The following is a 17,935-nucleotide window of genomic DNA, read 5'->3' as shown; positions in this document are numbered from 1 at the left end:
ATAAGAATTTGGGGAGCACAACTAAATCTAAGTAATGGCTCTGTGGTGTCAAAGCCTTCAGTTCTAAGAGCCAGAGGCTCTGCTGATTCAGAAGATTATGTAGACAAGGAAATATGTCAATCAGTCTCCAACAGAGGTGCCTGGGGTGAGTGCATTACTGGAAGAATCACATAACTAGTCACAGTCTCCTGAGTATATACTATATTTTCTATACTCCAATGTCATATTCAATCATCACTCAGTTTGCTTTGTCGTGTTTATCTGAGCTATGAAGCAGTAAGCACAGAACATAAATACTACAGAAATGCTAGAAGTTATTATGGACACAATCTTGGCAAATATCTTGTGAGAACAACAGTGTTGTCAATTCCTGAAAAGCATTCTTTTTTTTATTTTCTAAGAATAAATATCCCTGCTTCCACGAATTTGCTAAGCAGTGGCACTTGAATTCTGAGCTGTACCTGATCTACAATTCTTGAAATTTCTGACACTCACTTATGCAACTTGCCCCTGCCTTTGCAAAATGAGCTGTCTCACTCAAGGATTGAGATTTCGAAGAGCAGTCTATTATCAAATATCTCCCGGGTTGACATTTATCATAACTCTGACTACTTTTGATCCAACATCAAAAGTTTAGCCAGATGAGATCGGGAACGTTCAGGGTGGTATGGCCGTAGACCAAAACTATACAATGGAAAAAAGAAAGTATCTTCAACAAATGGTGCTGGCATAACTGGATGTCAATATGTAAAAGATTACAAATAGATCCATATCTGTCACCATGCACAAAACTCAAGTCCAAGTGGATCAAAGACCTGAACATAAATCCAGTTACACTAAACTTAATAGAAAAGAAAGTAGGAAGCACTCTTGAACGCATTGGCACCGGAGACCATTTCCTAAATAAAACACCAACAGCACAGACCCTGAGCACAACAATTAATAAATGGGACCTCTCGAAATTGAGAAGCTTTTGCAGGGCAAAAGACACAGTCAATAAGACAAAAAGATAGCCAACAGAATGGGAAAAGATCTGCACCAACCCCACATCTGACAGAGGATTGATCTCCACAGTATATAAAGAACTCAAGAAACTAGACATCAAAATACTGAATAGCCCAATTAAAAATGGGCTAAAGAGCGAAACAGAGAATTCACAAAACAAGAATCACAAATGGCTGAAAGACACTTAAAGAAATGCTCAACATCCTTAATCATCAGAGAAATGCAAATCAAACGACTCTGAGATACCACCTTACACCTGTCAGAATGGCTACAATCAAAAACACCAATGACAGCCAATGTTGGAGAGGATGTGGAGCAAAGGGAACACTCCTCCACTGTTGGTGGGAATGTAAACTTGTACAACCACTGTGGAAATCAGTATGGCGGTTTCTCAGAAAATTAGGAATCAAACTACCTCAAGACCCAGCCATCCCACTCTTGGGCATATACCCAAGGAATGCTGATTCATACCATAAAGATACATGCTCAGCTATGTTCATAGCAGCACTCTTTGTAATAGCCAGAACCTGGAAACAACCTAGATGCCCACCAATGGAAGAATGGATGAAAAAAAATGTGGTACATATACACAATGGAGTACTACTCAGCAGAGAAAAACAATGAAAGCATGAAATTTGCAGGCAAATGGATGGAACTAGAAAAAGTCATCCTGAGTGAGGTAACCCAAACCGAGAAAGACAGTCATGGTATGTACTCACTCATAAGTGGATTCTAGATATAAAATAAAGAACAATCAGACCACAACCCATAGAATCATGGAGGCTATATATATAGCATGGAGGTCCCTAGGACGACTGTGGCTTATAATAAATTTCGGTTTTATTCAATTATTGAAAAAAATAGCCAAATGAATGGAAACACATGAACTATGAACCAAAGGCTGAGGGGCCCCCAGCTGGATCAGTTCCTCTGAATAGGTGAGACAGTTGATTGGTTGATCAGTTTTGGAGGCAACTAGGCAGTGGGACCAAGTCCTGTGCTCATTGCATGAGTTGGTTGTTTGAAACCTGGAGCTTATGCAGGGACACTTGGCTCAGTCTGGGAGGAAGGGACTGGACCTGCCTGGACTGAGTCCACCAGATTGATCGCAGTCCTCGGGGGAGGATTTGCCCTGGAGAAGGTGGGAATGGGGGATAGGCTGGGAGTAAGGGGGGGGGGAGGGGGGAGAATAGGGGAACCCATGGCTGATATGTAGAACTGAATGGTATTGTAAAATAAAATAAAAAAAAAAGAATGAAGAAAAAAACAGTTTAGCCAGATTGGCAGACACTGTAGGTTCAGATGTCAACTAGTCAAGTACATCATTTAAACACATGAAGAAAAGCATCAATAAATACCCTTTGGAATTAAAATCTTCTCCAAAATCATTTAATTAGCTTTTAATTGATATTAAGTAGTATCATAATATCCTAATAATCTCTAGAATCATTTCCTGTTTGCCCCAAACCCAAATATCTATGAGAGAAACTGCTATGTCATATAAGATATCCACACAATTTATACATGTAAAGAATTTACAAGCCTCCTTAGTATATTCACCTATAATCCGAAAAATGAAATGTTTTGTATTCTGCTTGTCTTAAGTGTATTTTATGGACCAGTTATATATTCTGATGATCACCAATAACAAATTTATTTCATAGCTGTAAAGTTGAGTTGGACAATTTAAAATCATTAACAAGGCTACATTCTCATCCATAATCTAATAATATCTGCATTAGTGCATAGAAAAATCCCTGCACTTCTAAATCGTAGTTCTTATAAAGGTACCTATAATATAACTACGTTAGAAAGTCACAGATATTATTTCTGATTTTAAAATAAAGAAATTCATTCCCACATCTCTGTAAAAAAAAAAAAAAGCAATTCCAGGTTAAAAATAAGCTACTTAAGCCGGGCGGTGGTGGCGCACACCTTTAATCCCAGCACTCGGGAGGCAGAGCCAGGAGGATCTCTGTGAGTTCGAGGCCAGCCTGGGCTACCAAGTGAGTTCCAGGAAAGGCGCAAAGCTACACGAGAAACCCTGTCTCGAAAAACAAAAAAAAAAACAAAACAAAACAAAAAAATAATAAGCTACTTAAATCATGTATACTTAGCTTTAGAGATTAAATTAAAAAATGTATTAAATAAAACTATCTGTAGGGACTGACAACAGTCCAGATGTGAAATCACTGACTATAACATTTTACTACTGATGAGTTATAAATGGCATCAGGAGATTCCATTTAAAATAAAACAGTGCTAATTACTGCTGATGTCCCAGCCGAATGAAGTGTTTGTTCTGCTGGAATAAGAAAGGTGGTGACAGACAAGAGTTGGAACTGTCTATCTGTACTCTACCTATTTCCTGCTTTAACACAATCTGGTTGTGCAAGTACATCTTGGTTAACAAGGTATGACACAAGATCTGTCATGGCAGATTTTTTTTTTTTTTTTTTTTTTTTTTTTTTTAATTTTTTTTTGGTTTTTTTTTTTCGAGACAGGGTTTCTCTTGTGTAGCTTTGCGCCTTTCCTGGAGCTCACTTGGTAGCCCAGGCTGGCCTCGAACTCACAGAAATCCGCCTGCCTCTGCCTCCCGAGTGCTGGGATTAAAGGCGTGCGCCACCACGCCCGGCCCATGGCAGATTTTATAGCTGCTCATCTAACTGAAATTTTGAAAACATGTGGTGACTCTGTTTATGACTATCAGAAACAAATTATTAGAGAATTTTAATAGCTCTTTAGTACTCATCTAGTGTTATAATGTGTCTATATATTTTTCAGTAGATGCTCCTAACTAACTCATTTTCATTATATCAGAGTTGTATTTCTCTCTTTTAACGGGCCTGCAGAGGTGATTCAGTGATTAAGAGTAACTTAGGCTCTTACAGACAACATTGAGTTCACTTCCACCCATGTCATTTGTCTCACACTACTGCTTGTAACTCCAGCTCCAGGGACTTGACACCCTCTAGTCTCCCTGAACACTTTATTCACATGTATGTACCTCTACACAGAAGCATATATATATATATATATATATATATATATATATATATATATATATATATATATAATATTTATATATATAATATATATATGAATTTAAAAAATTATTCTTTTGAGAATAAGTGTTAGATTATACTTTCATGATCTCTAGAGAATTCAAGATGTTTGCACAGAAAAATAAAACATCTCTGATTAGTTGTGGACCATATTGATTTAGAAAACAACTGTGTGCTTTACCTTTGTAAATTCAATGTGATAGTGCTTTACAGAGTATATTGGCAAAGAACCTCAGAGCCCACTGGTTTTTTTAAGGTCCCTAGTATTAGCTTTTATTTTCTGGTCGAATAAAGTCAAACACAATATTGAGCAACATATCAAATAGTTATCATTTGAGTGTGAAGATTCACACATGTTTTCATGATTTCTAAGCTTGTTTCGACAACATAAAATGAAGCAGGATAGAGTAACAACAACAAGTTTTCTAGGCAATAATGTTAAGAAAACATTTTGATAAATAATCAAGAATAAATTATGCAATCACAAACAGTACATACATAGCACTGAGAGGCATTTCTGGAGGATCATGTTGTCATATACATTGTAATATGTCATGCCTTACTCATAATCTCTTCTCATTTTCGTATTTATCTTTAAGTTCACTGCTTTATGTGAAAAAGACTTACGAGAGAAGAGAATCTACTCAACACATGGTTGAATTGTATTTAGTAGTAGGCTTACTTATTAGACAGATATGCAAGTGAAATATGAACTCTAAGTAAGTAAGTAACATTCCTGAATCACATTACCTTCAGATATCCTGTCTCTACCTCCAGCTCTATGGAAGAATATGTCAAGAGTGTGATCAGAACAGTCTCCATCCAGTTTTCATGAATATTGGTGAAAATATTATAATGATTATAATTTTCCCACATATACTTTAAAGTAGATGTGGGAAAATACTGTTTAGTTTATTTTTGATTAGATGATAGAGTATATATCATCCATTGCCATGTAGCAGTTATTTTCAAGGCCCTTTTTTTGTGTGTTGAATGCTTCTTTTCATTTTTACCTGAATAAAAGTACTCTGTACATCTGTGAATTACACAATAATAAATTGACTTTACTAACTAATAGGGAGTAACAGGTTCTGTGAGGAATTCCCAGGAGGAGTGGATGAAAATGGCTTTAAAGGCAATCATCTTCTGTCCTATGATTCCTGCTATATGAATTTTCTTAAATTTAGTACTCTATGAACATTAAATATGCTATGATATGTAAGGTTGCTGTGTTACATTAAATAACACATATGAATTCAAGCATCAAAATGACATAAATTTTTCATTCTGGTTGCTGCTTGTCAATTTTGTTTCCTCATTTCTCACTATTTTTGTGACCTTTTCTTCATTGACATATATTATAGCAAATGTTAATTTTTTGTATCCCCTGTTTCCTAATTGTAGACCCCAGAAAATCTACAGCTTAGAGCTTACATTTTGAATAGAAAGTTAAATTGGTCAACTGATTCCTTGTCTACACCATATATACACCATATATATGTCCATACCATATATATATTTCCATTAGTGTCATAATAAAACTTGTAACTGTGTACACGTGATTGTTGAGGTATCATAATTCAGCAAAAAAGCTATAATAAAGGGAATGAATCTAGACATGGAATGTCAAAAATCTAGAAAATAATATGCATTTTGGTGGTCTAGTTTACGTGAATCAACACGGTTAATGTTCTAGACAACCCCTTAAAAATGTTTTCTAGATTTACAGGTTTATGAGATAATGTATGGTAACTCAATTCATGTGTACAATGTGAGATGATAAAATCAAGGTTATCAGCAATTTTGTCTTTATCATTTTGACTTCATACTTTCAACTTGTAGTTTGTATATCCTACTTATTTTAATATCTATAGCAAGTCATCATGGTGAACGCTTTGTAAGCCCTAAGACATTATTATTTTATTATTCTTTTTAATTTCCACTCTTCTTCAAAAACTGCATATTTATATATACTAATAATCATTAATCATGCAATATCTATATATGATCATTTTCATTTTAATACCTTTATCATTTATCTTTTTAGAAATGACTTTTTATGAGAGAGAGTTTCTCTGGGTAGTTGTGGTCCTTTTTATTTATAAATATTTTTATTTTGTAATTAATTTAATTTTACATGTCAGTCATGTGTTCCCCTGTCCTCCCTTGTCCCAGAGCTTATTATTTTTGTCTGTGTTTTAGGACATGCTCTCTAAAATTTTTCTACACTACACCATTGTTTTTGAAGTTGTTCAAAATTCAAATTGCTTTTTCCATTATTCAAAATATTATACATTTAATAAATATATTTAAACAGAGATTCTGTGGCATTACAATAAATGTCTTGTATGCTGAGACATAATTACAAGAAAAGACAACCACTCTACTAAAAAAATAGATAATTATACGACAGGAATTATTTTCCAATGCTTTTACTCAGCAGGGCAATCTAACATGTATAAATCTGAGAATAATAGCATTTTTTCTTAATATATAAATATTCAGTGTGCTTTCTTCCACAGTTTTACCATATTCCTCATTTTTCTCATTAAGAATCATTGATCTCTGTGAGTTCGAGGCCAGCCTGGGCTACCAAGTGAGTTCCAGGAAAGGCGCAAAGCTACACAGAGAAACCCTGTCTCGAAAAAAAAAAAAGAAAAAAAAAAAAAAAAAAAAAAAAAAAAAAAAAAAAAAAAAAAAAAAAAAAGAATCATTGAGTTACAGTGAGTCAGAGCAATTTCATTTATTGGGTTAAACATGTAATCTAAATGATTAAGAAATCATTTTCATATTTACAGTTTTTTAAACCATCAAATTATGCTCATTCACTAGACTGAGAAATAAGTCCTTTCTCTTGGTGAACGATAACTGATTCAACATACAAGATAGGCTTAAGTGTCTACACCACTAAATCACCTTCTACCATTTCCTCCGTTTGCAAATCTGTAGAGATAACCACAGTACAAATGGTATTTCTTTTTCTGTGTTTTTTAGTGCATAGATGATTGCTTTTAACTATTTAGAGAAAATAAAGACCCATGGTTTTGTGCATTTTGTAACTTGTCCGTTAATCTATGACCTTAACTTTTTAATAAAACCGTGTAAGCATAGCTCATATATTCATTTAGAAATACATATCTGAATGACTAAATCATGCCATATTGATATTTTTCTCATCTATGATGAAAGAAGACATTTTTAAAACTATAACACGTCACAATAAATATCAGTCGGTGTGTAGATATGTCTTCCACAGGATGATGAGACTTCCTGAGAAGGTGGCACTTCTTGACCCAAGGAAATCAGTTGATCAGGGCCAGAATTCAACCCTGTTGGCCAAAATATACAACAGTTGAGGACACAGTCTTCTCAGAATCCTTCTTCCTGCTGTTCTGTGTATTCTCTGGTATACACAAATAGATTCTAACATACTATGATATTTGCAGTGTTACAAAAGAATATATCACAAAGGTAATGTTGAATAGTTAAAACATTTTTCTTATACATGACTCACCCATTATCATATCCAAAGTTGAGCACAAACATGTTTTCAATAATGCATATTGAATTATTGAATATCTAAGTCAAGAGGAGATGAGAAAAAAGAGGAGGGAGAAGCAGGCCAGTTTAGAAGGACAAAGAGGGAGGAAGGACAAACAACAGGAAGAATGTTTGAAAAAACTCTAAAGAATCATGTTATTTGATATTTTTCTATAATTACATACAATACATATAAGCATGTGTGTATATACCTATATACACATATACACTCATATACACATACAAACTTACATATATATGTATATGTATACATATATATATATATATATATATATATATATATATATATATATATAACTTAATTTTGCCAGTGCAGCTAACAATACTCCCTCTAAGAGCTTTAGACTATTAACAAAAGCTCTAGTACCTGACATTAGAAAGTTCTGTTGAAATTTTGTTTAGGGGAGTCCATGTGACTCTTAAAACAATACAGGCTTTGTGTTGTTGCCCCTTCATTGCAGCCCAGAAATTAAAGGTAAGTCCCTGCTTCTGAAGACAAAACATACTTCAGATACAGGGCTCTGTCTCACTGGCTCTCATCTGAAAGCTTCCTTCTAGAAGATGCTGTGCAATGTGACAGTGGAGAATAGCAATCAGTAGTCCTGATCAGCTGTTATACCTATAAACCACAATAATGACAAGCACGGTAAGATAGCCTCAAAGGTTCAGTAGCGGCACTATTAGTGTTGGCTGTAACCAACAACATCTAGTTGTACTTAAAGATCCTTTAATAAGGGGTAAATTATGCTTAGTACTAGAAACCAAGCCAACTACCCAGGGCTAGCTAGGTCATGGGTCTTAGAGGAGGTTTTACCATCATTTTACTAGACCCGTATAAGTTCTACTTTGAAAAAGCACCAAATTGTTCAGAATTGCTGTGGTATGAGTAAGGCTTATCCATGCCCTGCTCGGGACCAGCTTCAGCAGAGGTCAGACTGGAGAAGGGTGGATGCAGCAGGCAATACAAAAACATTGCACCAGACAACAGTTTGAAAATTTTCTGAGGCTCTAAGAATATTTTATTTGATACTGTACTTGGGAGGCAGTGTATAGAAGAGAATATTTGTATATCTCTATCCCAGAGCCACAGAGAATATTTTTATAGCCAACAACAATGATTACATAATTTTATATTGGCATTTCAAAAAATATATAATACATGACTATTTTTCCAATATGAATCACCACATTCTTAAAAGACATAATCATAAAATTCAATGATCACAATTCTTGGAGCAAGTAGACAAAGTTTAACTATGCTGGGTAGGAAAGGCCTTTAATGTTTCCTCATGGTCACTGTTGGCAGACAATCAGAATCTTAAAATTCTTAATTTATAATAAGCAAATCAAAAATTCTTATCAAATTATACTATAATCTATTTTAAACCTATATATATGTATGTTCTAATTTATTTATCTATATAATTTCTACAACATTCCTATCTTTCTTATTTTATAGTCTTCTAATGATTAACTCATAATGTGAAATCATATCCTTTTTCTTGTTTCTTAGTTTTGAAATTTTTATTTTATATCTATAAAAGCACTAATATCTTCACTACAAAATAGGCAGAAAATGTCCCCAAACTTATTTGCATATTTTTTGTACTTTCCCAATCTTGGTCTTCATCTACATCTCCACAGTTTAGTTAGAACATACTGTTCAGCTATCTTATCAACATTAATACTTTCAAATGCATAGGTTTTATATTATTTTTTTCAGTAAATTTTATTCATCTGATTTCCTTTTCCAGACCATCTCAATGAATATTTTGAAGGCAAAAGGGAACAAGTCAGTGAATCCTAAGACCACTATACAATGATTTTATTTTTAATTAAAAAAACTAAAGGAGGAAATGGGGCTGTATCCACTCAACCAGAAACTGTACTTTGTCACAGTTTCTAGCGAAACAACAGTCCTACAGTTTCTTTCGCTAAGTGATGAGAACTGGAACTTTGTCACGCAGTCTCCTTAGCCACACAACAGTCATACATTCTGTTCAGAAAATGGTGAATGGAGCCACCATCTTCCCCTTTTTTATTTTTTTGTCTATCCATTTGAAATTCCACTGACAATGTTCTGATGCCTCATGCTAGTCATTGTAAGATGACTGGAAAAAGAAAACCAATAAGTAAGAAAACAAAAATTATCAATGCCAAATTAATAAAAAAAAAAAATGGCCAAATAGTAGTGGAACCTATATGTTTCCTAATAGCCTTAAGGAAAGAAGTTGAGACTTTTTTCACTTTGGAAGAATCAATATGAGTGTTACTTATAGCAGAATTTTTTTTTTCAGGTAGATTACAAAAATTCAAAGAAAAGTTTGAGTTATCCCAAACTCCCTTAAGGTGAGCTTGAATGCTGTCCCAAGAATGTTCTGAAGCAAAAATTAAAATTCCCACACAACGTTTACCTCTGCACAAAGAACGTACAACATTATTCATAACCTATAACCAGGATTAGCATACAAATCTCCAGTATTATTAACAGGAAGTAAAATATAACATGATTGGCCTAATTTAACAAAAGCCTCATATGTTACATTAGAAGAAATACATTTGGAACCTGTCTCAACTGAACTCTGCTGACTTCCCATGGGAGACCTTGACTTGGAGGAGGTTGGATTAGTGGATGGTTAGGGAGGGACAGCTGGGTTGTAGGAAGAGGGAGGGAGGGATCTGTGGTTAGTATGAAAAGTGAATAAAATAATTTTAATAATCATAATAATAATAAAGAAATTCAATTAGAAAGAACACAATGCTTACAAAGTATTTTAAATGAACCACTGTTATTCTCAAAAACATATAAAGAACCAATGGATTCACTATGTAAAATTGCACAAGGAGCTCCAACACAGGCATCTCTTGATCATTTGTATCAAACATTACTGGATAACATCTAACCAAAGGTTCCCCTGATCTGTCAGCTTCTCTAACTATAGCAGCAAAACCTACAGGCTCCTTTAAGATTTTTGGCCTCTTTTTAGTTTTCTTTTTTGAAAAGGAGATACTGAGTTGGACAATCATCCTTAGAACTTCTAATTTCCTCTTCCTCTCCATCACTTTCTGTTTGCAGAGACTCCTCATTCTTCTTATCTCTTTCCTCCTAGTTACTAACCTTTTTTCCTAATGGATCTTTAAAAAGAAGAGGAGCAACTGATTTATTTTGAGGAGAGTTTTCTGTAGATTTTTTACATTTAGGTAAATCCCAACTTCCATTGGAGCCAAAGTCTGATTGCTTAATGACCAATTAGTCAAAGCATTTACAGACATGCCTTGTGGCCCATAGGATTCTTACCAAAATCTAATATCTTCTCCTACTTTATCCCAATTATCAATATCTAGGAAGCTTGATCAAGAAACCAAGGACTAAGATCATGCACAAACTGTAAAAACTCACAAACGATTGTCCTCTACTTTTATTCCTTTCTTTCTCAATTATGCTATAAAATATCAACAAAAAGCCTTCTTTCCTTAGACTCCACCTGTCTCATTGTATAAATTTTCTTTTCATTAATAATCTCTCCTCAGCCCTATTTGATGGCCAGGGGATCTTTATTAATTCTTTTGTATTACCCACTCTCACCCAGCCCACTTATTTGTTTGTTTGTTTGTTTAATTATATTTTTTTTATTTTACAATACAATTCAGTTCTACATATCAGCCACGGATTCCCTTGTTCTTGCCCCTCCTGCCCCCCTCCCCTTCCCCCTAGCCTACCCCCCATTCCCACCTCCTCCAGGACAAAGCTTCCCCCAAAGATCAACCTGGTAGACTCAGTCCAGGCAGGTCCAGTCCCCTCCTCCCAGGCGGAGCCTAGCGACCCTGCATAAGCCCCAGGTTTCAAAGGGCCAACTCATGCAATGAGCACAGGACCCGGTCCCACTGCCTGGATGCCTCCCAAACAGATCAAGCCAATCAACTGTCTCACCCATTCAGAGGGCCCGATCCAGTTGGGGGCCCCTCAGCCATTGTGTTTCCATTCGTTTGGCTGGAGGCATCACAATCCCTGACTTCAAGCTCTACTATAGAGCTACAGTAATAAAAACACCTTGGTATTGGCATAAAAACCAGCATGTGGACCATGGAATCAAATGAAGACCCTGACATTAATCTACACACCTATGAACATATAATTTTTGACAAAGAAGCCAAAAGTGTACAATCAAAAAAAGGAAGCATCTTCAACAAATGGTGCTGGCATAACTGGATATCAACATGTAGAAGGCTGCAAATAGATCCATATCTGTCAGCGTGCACAAAACTTAAGTCCAAGTGGATCAAGGACCTCAACATAAATCCAGCTACTCTGAACCTGCTAGAAGAGAAAGTAGGAAGTAGTCTTGAACACATTGGCATAGGAGATCACTTCCTAAATATAACACCAGTAGCACAGACACTGAGAGAAATAATCAGTCAATGGGACCTCTTGAAACTGAGAAGCTTTTGTAGAGCAAAAGATATGGTCAACAAGGCAAAGCGACAGCCTACAGAATGGGAAAAGGTCTTCACCAACCCCATATCTGACAGAGGACTGATATCCAGAATATATAAGGAACTCAAGAAATTAGACATCAAAATGCCCAGCCCACCTCTTTGACAGGGAGTCTGCAGCACCCTTGTGGGATTCTCACTACACCAGAAACACCTTATTAATACTTATCCTACTTCAGGTCTGCTGTTCAGGCACCACTTATGCTGGGGACCAGCTGTAGCAGTGATCAGGACTGGAGAAGGGTGGATAGAGCAGGTGATGTAAAGAACTTGTACTGGACAGCAGTTTGTCTGGCTCCCTAGGAATATTTTATTTGATACTGTGCTCGGGAAGGAGTGTATGGAAGAGAGTATATGTCTCTCTTTTCCCATGACTACAGAGTTTATTTTTATATCCTACAACAATGATTACATCAGTCTATATTTGCAATTCAAAATATCAAATACGTGACTATTTTCCCAACATGAACCAAAATGTCCTTAAAAAGTCATAAATATAAAATTCAGTGATCACAGTTCCTGGAACAAGTGGACAAAGTTTAACTAGTTGGGGAAGGAGAGGCCTTTAATGTTTCCTCATGATCACTCTTGCCAGACAATTAGGATCTAAAAGGCTAATTCTTAACTTATAATAAGCAAACCAAAAAATCTTATCAAATTATACTCTAATCTATTTCAAATCTTTATATATCCTAATTTATGTATCTATATAATTTCTGCAACATTCCTTTCTTATTTTTATAATCTTCTAATGATTAACTTCTAATGTGAAATTATATCCTTTTTCTTGATTCTTAGTTTTCAAATATGCATTTTATATCTATAAAAGCACTAATATATTCTCTACAAAATGAGCAGAAAATCTTTCCAAACTTATTTGTGGGTTTTTTTTTTTTGTTCTTTCTGATCTTGATATTCTTTTCCATCTCCATGGTCTAGTTAGGACATTCTGTTTAGCAATTTCATCAATATTAATACTTTCTTTTTTTGTATTTTTTCTTTTTAATATTAATACTTTCAAATGCATAGGTTTTATATTATTTTTTCAATAAATTTATTCATCTTATTTCCTTTCCCAAACCATTTTAGACCATCATTATTTTGAGGGCAGCAGGGAACAAGTCAGTGGATCTAAAACCACTATACAAATGATTTTATTTTTTAAGTAATAAAACTAAAGAAGGAAGTTGGGCTGTATCCACTCAACTGTTAATTTCAAAATACTTTACGTTGATATATATTTAGTTTATTGACATAAATTTAAGATCAATTTTGTTATACTGTATGTTTATATCTACTCTTGTTTATGGTATTATGTTTATATAATTTATTTAAAATTGTAATGTATAATTAAGAATTAGAGATTAATAATTAATCACCTATCATAATCAAACATATAATCTTGTTAGTTAAGATTTCTGGATATACAAAGAAATATTTCAATTAGGTAGCCAATCTTCAAACACTTCAAAGGCCTACAGAATATGGCATTTAAACTGTTTTAAGAATTTAGACTTTTCTGGACAGTGAGACATGTCTGTTCCTGGCAGCACCAACTACTTCAGAAGGATGATGGGCATTGAAAAACTCATTATGAAGTTTGCTTACAATGTAGAAAAAGCTAGCCATTTGGACAAGGAACTGCTCTTGCCTGGACTGCTTGAAAAACTGGACATGCAGGACCAATATGAAGGTGACCACTGAACTTTGCTAAAACAAGGTGATATGGTCCTTCAGGTTCCTGCCTCACAGAAGAAACTGGCAGACATTCTGCAGGACACAGAGAAAAGCAAGGGATCAACTTTGCCATTAGGCAGAAGAGTCCTTAAAATTTCCTGCTTAACTAAAAAGTCTGCCAGACACTCTAAGACTATAGGCTGATGATGGATGCCCCAATGTTACAAAAGAACATTGGGTAAGTGTCCAGGCAGACAGCTGCCTATCATTTCTAGCATTTTTTTTGAAAGTTGCTTACAATGTACTTCCTGTTTGCTTAGGTAATATTATATTATTGTGGCATCTTTGATGGAGTTGAAGACTAGATATTTATAATTATAGTTTTCCTTAATTATGATACAAGGTAAATTAGATATAAAACCTTAGACTCACAAAAATATGATGGATGATAGAATATTTTCTTTAATTAGGGACAAGTATTCTGATATGAATCACACTTGGTCAAGACTTAGTCAGCTTAATAGCTGTAGGTTGTAAAAAGTTCTGGCTATCTCTTAAAGGGATAGCTACAAGGGTTACAAAGGAAGAAATTAAACCAATGAGAGATTTAGGAAAAGGGCAAAGAATATTTGTACTCTTTTATGTGATTAATAATATCCAGACATGGTTAGTCAGTTAACAGCCATTTTCTGTTAATCACCTGAATCTCAGGACCTATATATAAATAGTCTACTGAGCATAAATCTTGCATAAAAAATTGGTGTAGAAAAAAAGTTCAAAGTGTATATTGTTTCTTGATCAGAGTGAGGAGATGCCAATGGAGGAAGCTTAGGGCAACACAAGTGCTATTGATCTCTTGAAGGACTAAGATATACCAAGGCCAACACCTTACTATCACTCTTAGTTCGATATAATTCTTCTGAAGAGTTTTGTTCTAAGAGTGCCAGGCAACTGCAATTCTACTCTATGAAAATTTTACGAGGTCAGTATTTACCTTGTCAGTGGCTAAAATGGAGAACAAGACCTCTAAGTGTCTACAGTCCACATGGCATAATAAACCCAGTTATGAAGCATATTTAGTATGTTTTTAATCATAACAATTGTACAGTTAAACAAGAAACCATCTTCTAGACTATCTACAGTTATGTGTGCCCATAAGATTAAGATGCAGTCATGAGATTACATGTACATATAACATGGAAATGCACAATAAAAGAGGTGGTATCACGGCTGTTATTGCACAAGAGGGTTAGAACAAGAAACAATTTATTAAAAGGCAGTAATTCCATAATGCCTTGTGTGATGGTTTCCTCTAATAGAACCCTTATTTCTGATAGGTCGACCTTCTGAACTCTAGCTGTCACCTGCTATATACTCTCATGGACTTTTGTTAGCAGCAACTCTCAATACCTCCCTGTCTCCTGAAGGATTTCATGAGCTCTGACTAGTATTTCACTGTGGATCTCTGCATCTGCTTCCATCAATTGCTGGATGAAGCCTCTCTGATGATGATTAGGCTAGGCTCCAGGATGCAAGAAAAGCAGAGTATCATTATGAATCGTTTCATGGACTCTTCCACCCCACCCCCCCAACCCCCCACATTTTTGTTTCTATCCTAGTTCTCAGGGCTATCAAGCCTCTGGTTCCTGGTCCTCCAGGCTGCGTCAGGCATGGGCTCCCTCTGGTGGCAAGAGTCTCAAGTAGGACCAGTCATTGGTTGGACACTCCCACAATTTGCAGGTCAAATTGTATGACAAATTGTAGGTCAAAGTTGTTATGACTGGATTTTTGTCCCAATCCCTCTACTGGAAAGCTTTGCATGGTTACAGAAGATTTCCAGTTCAGGTTATGTATCTCTCATTACTATAGTTTTTCATAGAGTCACCATTATAGATTCCTGGGAGTTCCTACTGTTCTAGGTTTCTACCACAGCAAATGCCCTCCATTTCCACCAATCTTTCCCAGGACTCTCTCCTTCCATTCTCCATCCTGTTCACTCCTGTTTCTATCTCCAACTGCCCCAAGTCCACCTGTGAAGTCTGTTCTATTTTCCTTCCCATAGAGATCCATGTATCCTGCCTTGAGTCTTTCTGGGTCTATAGATTGCAGCATGCTTATCCATTATTTCACAGCTCATATCCACTTATAAGTGAGTACTTACCATTTTTTTTGTCTTTATGAGTCTGTGTTATCTTACTCAGACACCTGGTAATTTTAAATATAAAATCAGTTAGTAGTGACGGGGGGAAGGACTTTTTTAGCAATGTAGATCCCACTGTCATATTGGTTAATGATAATGTTGTTGATGGAGGGCAAGTGTGGGTATGTTGTAGTCACATCCATAGTACCCACTGCTCAGAGTCCCTGAGCTGACAATATACTCTCTGTGTAATACGTACCTAACTTCTTATTTACTATGTGCTAAGAAATTATTTTATGTGTATGGGTGTCATGCCTGCATTTATGTCTGTGTAACATTTCATGATTATTGTCCATGAAGGTCAGAGTGGGAGTCAGATCCCCTGGGACTAGAGTTACAGGTGATTGTGAGTTTCCATGTGGGTTAGGGAAATGAACCTAGGACCTCTACAAGAGCAGCCAGTGCTCTTAACTACTGAGCTATCTCTCTATCCACAAGTATGTGCATTGTATGCTACTGGTATCAGAAGAGTGATGCTTAGAGATGCTAAAAAAAATACACTAACCCTCTCTTCTTTGAAGTGTTAGGATCAATCTACATTTATTTACTAAGTGGCTTACTGTTCCTTTTCTGAGTTTTCATGCACCTTTCAGGAAAAGTAGAATATTTAATATGGGAAGAATCAAATAAATCTAATGTGTGGTTTGCAGTCAATTCTCCTATGGCAATTAACAAGTATTGACTATTAGGAATATGTGCAAACTGGTGAATTTAGATGATGAACAAATATTTATTTTAAATGTATATTTATGAAAAACAATTGTCTAAAAGGGGTCAAGGCAATATCTTAACATGAAAAAAATTCAAGTGCATTTGTATAAAATAAAAAACAGCCTAAAATGGAGATGAAATTTTATTCATTTCCTGATGAGAACATTAATGAAAACAAGTCCCAGGAAGGGGATTGAAGACAGGTATGGCTGGAGAATGACTATATATTTTCTATTACTGAGAGGGGCAATAGGAAAATTGTATTCTTCTAGCTCTTATAATTTGATGCCAGCTAGAGGACATTAGAGATACCTCACTGCATCCAGCAAATCTCAAGCTTTGTTGACATAACAAATTTGAATTACAGTGGATACTCTGTTCTTTCCTAAGTGACAGCATTTCAGGAGAATGAGGATGTGTTTGCTGGAGGAGGTCATGACCCTGCAGTTGTTTGCTGGCTCTATTTCACCGAGATTAACATAAGCTTGCTTTGGACACTGAAGACAGTAAAGACATCATGGGTATTAGATTTGCTCATCAATCCCAACAGTTTCTTGCCTTGGGAGAGCCCACTAAATATCTTCTCCAGTCTTAGCTGCTACCTTAGTGGTGAACCTTGTCTCATATTTATCTAAGAGGACTGAGGGTGTTTTTTCTTTTTTTTTTTTTTTTTTGTTAACCTTTCTAGAGCTATATTGAGAGAGAGAGAGAGAGAGAGAGAGAGAGAGAGAGAGACAGAGACAGAGACAGAGAAAGAGAGAGACAGAGAGAGATAGAGACAGACAGAGACAGAGACAGAAGTGGGGAGAATATGAAAGGAGAGAGTGCCGAAAGAGAGCCCAAGGCTGTTCTATGTTATTAAAATATGAAGTGGACAGAATCCTTTTATTTTGTCAACATTTATACATGTTCTCCAAGAACCTTGATAAGTCATATTCTTTTGTGTAAGCAAATTCCTTCTACACCTCACCTGCTTGTATTGCTTACAAGTACAGAGCAGTCCTGTTTTGTATCTGTGTTATAAGGAAGAAAAGTGATGAAATACTTGTAAAACCAGCTCCTTGGGGATCTGCTATAACATAGTTATTTTAATACAGTAGCTGTGTGGATTGTGTTACTATGAAGAATATGGGATGAGATGTATTCTGCCAGCCTTGATATAAAAGTGGAAAATGTTAAATTTTTGAATGTGGGTTCAATACATGAATAAGGCATCTTGTTT

The 17,935-nt window shown here is 35.5% G+C and overlaps 1 protein-coding gene across 3 annotated transcripts in view; it reads right to left on the bottom strand.

Annotated features, from left to right (window-relative positions):
* Window positions 1–13,371, bottom strand: part of LOC143269963 (cysteine-rich secretory protein 1-like) — a 38,078-nt gene extending 24,707 nt beyond the window's left edge. The window contains exon 1 of one of the 3 annotated variants that reach the window (XM_076557882.1): window positions 12,300–13,371. The gene's annotated coding sequence lies outside the window, so the exon portion shown is untranslated. Of the gene's footprint in view, window positions 1–12,223 lie in introns of all 3 variants that reach the window. The other 2 variants (XM_076557881.1, XM_076557880.1) reach the window with 2 other exon arrangements.
* Window positions 13,372–17,935: the final 4,564 nt, after the last annotated feature.

The sequence above is a fragment of the Peromyscus maniculatus genome, chromosome 21 (assembly GCF_049852395.1).
Source record: "Peromyscus maniculatus bairdii isolate BWxNUB_F1_BW_parent chromosome 21, HU_Pman_BW_mat_3.1, whole genome shotgun sequence".
NCBI classification, from domain to species: Eukaryota; Metazoa; Chordata; class Mammalia; order Rodentia; family Cricetidae; genus Peromyscus; species Peromyscus maniculatus.
The sequence above is the reverse complement of the archived record's forward strand: the minus strand, read 5'-3'. Positions and strand labels throughout refer to the sequence as shown.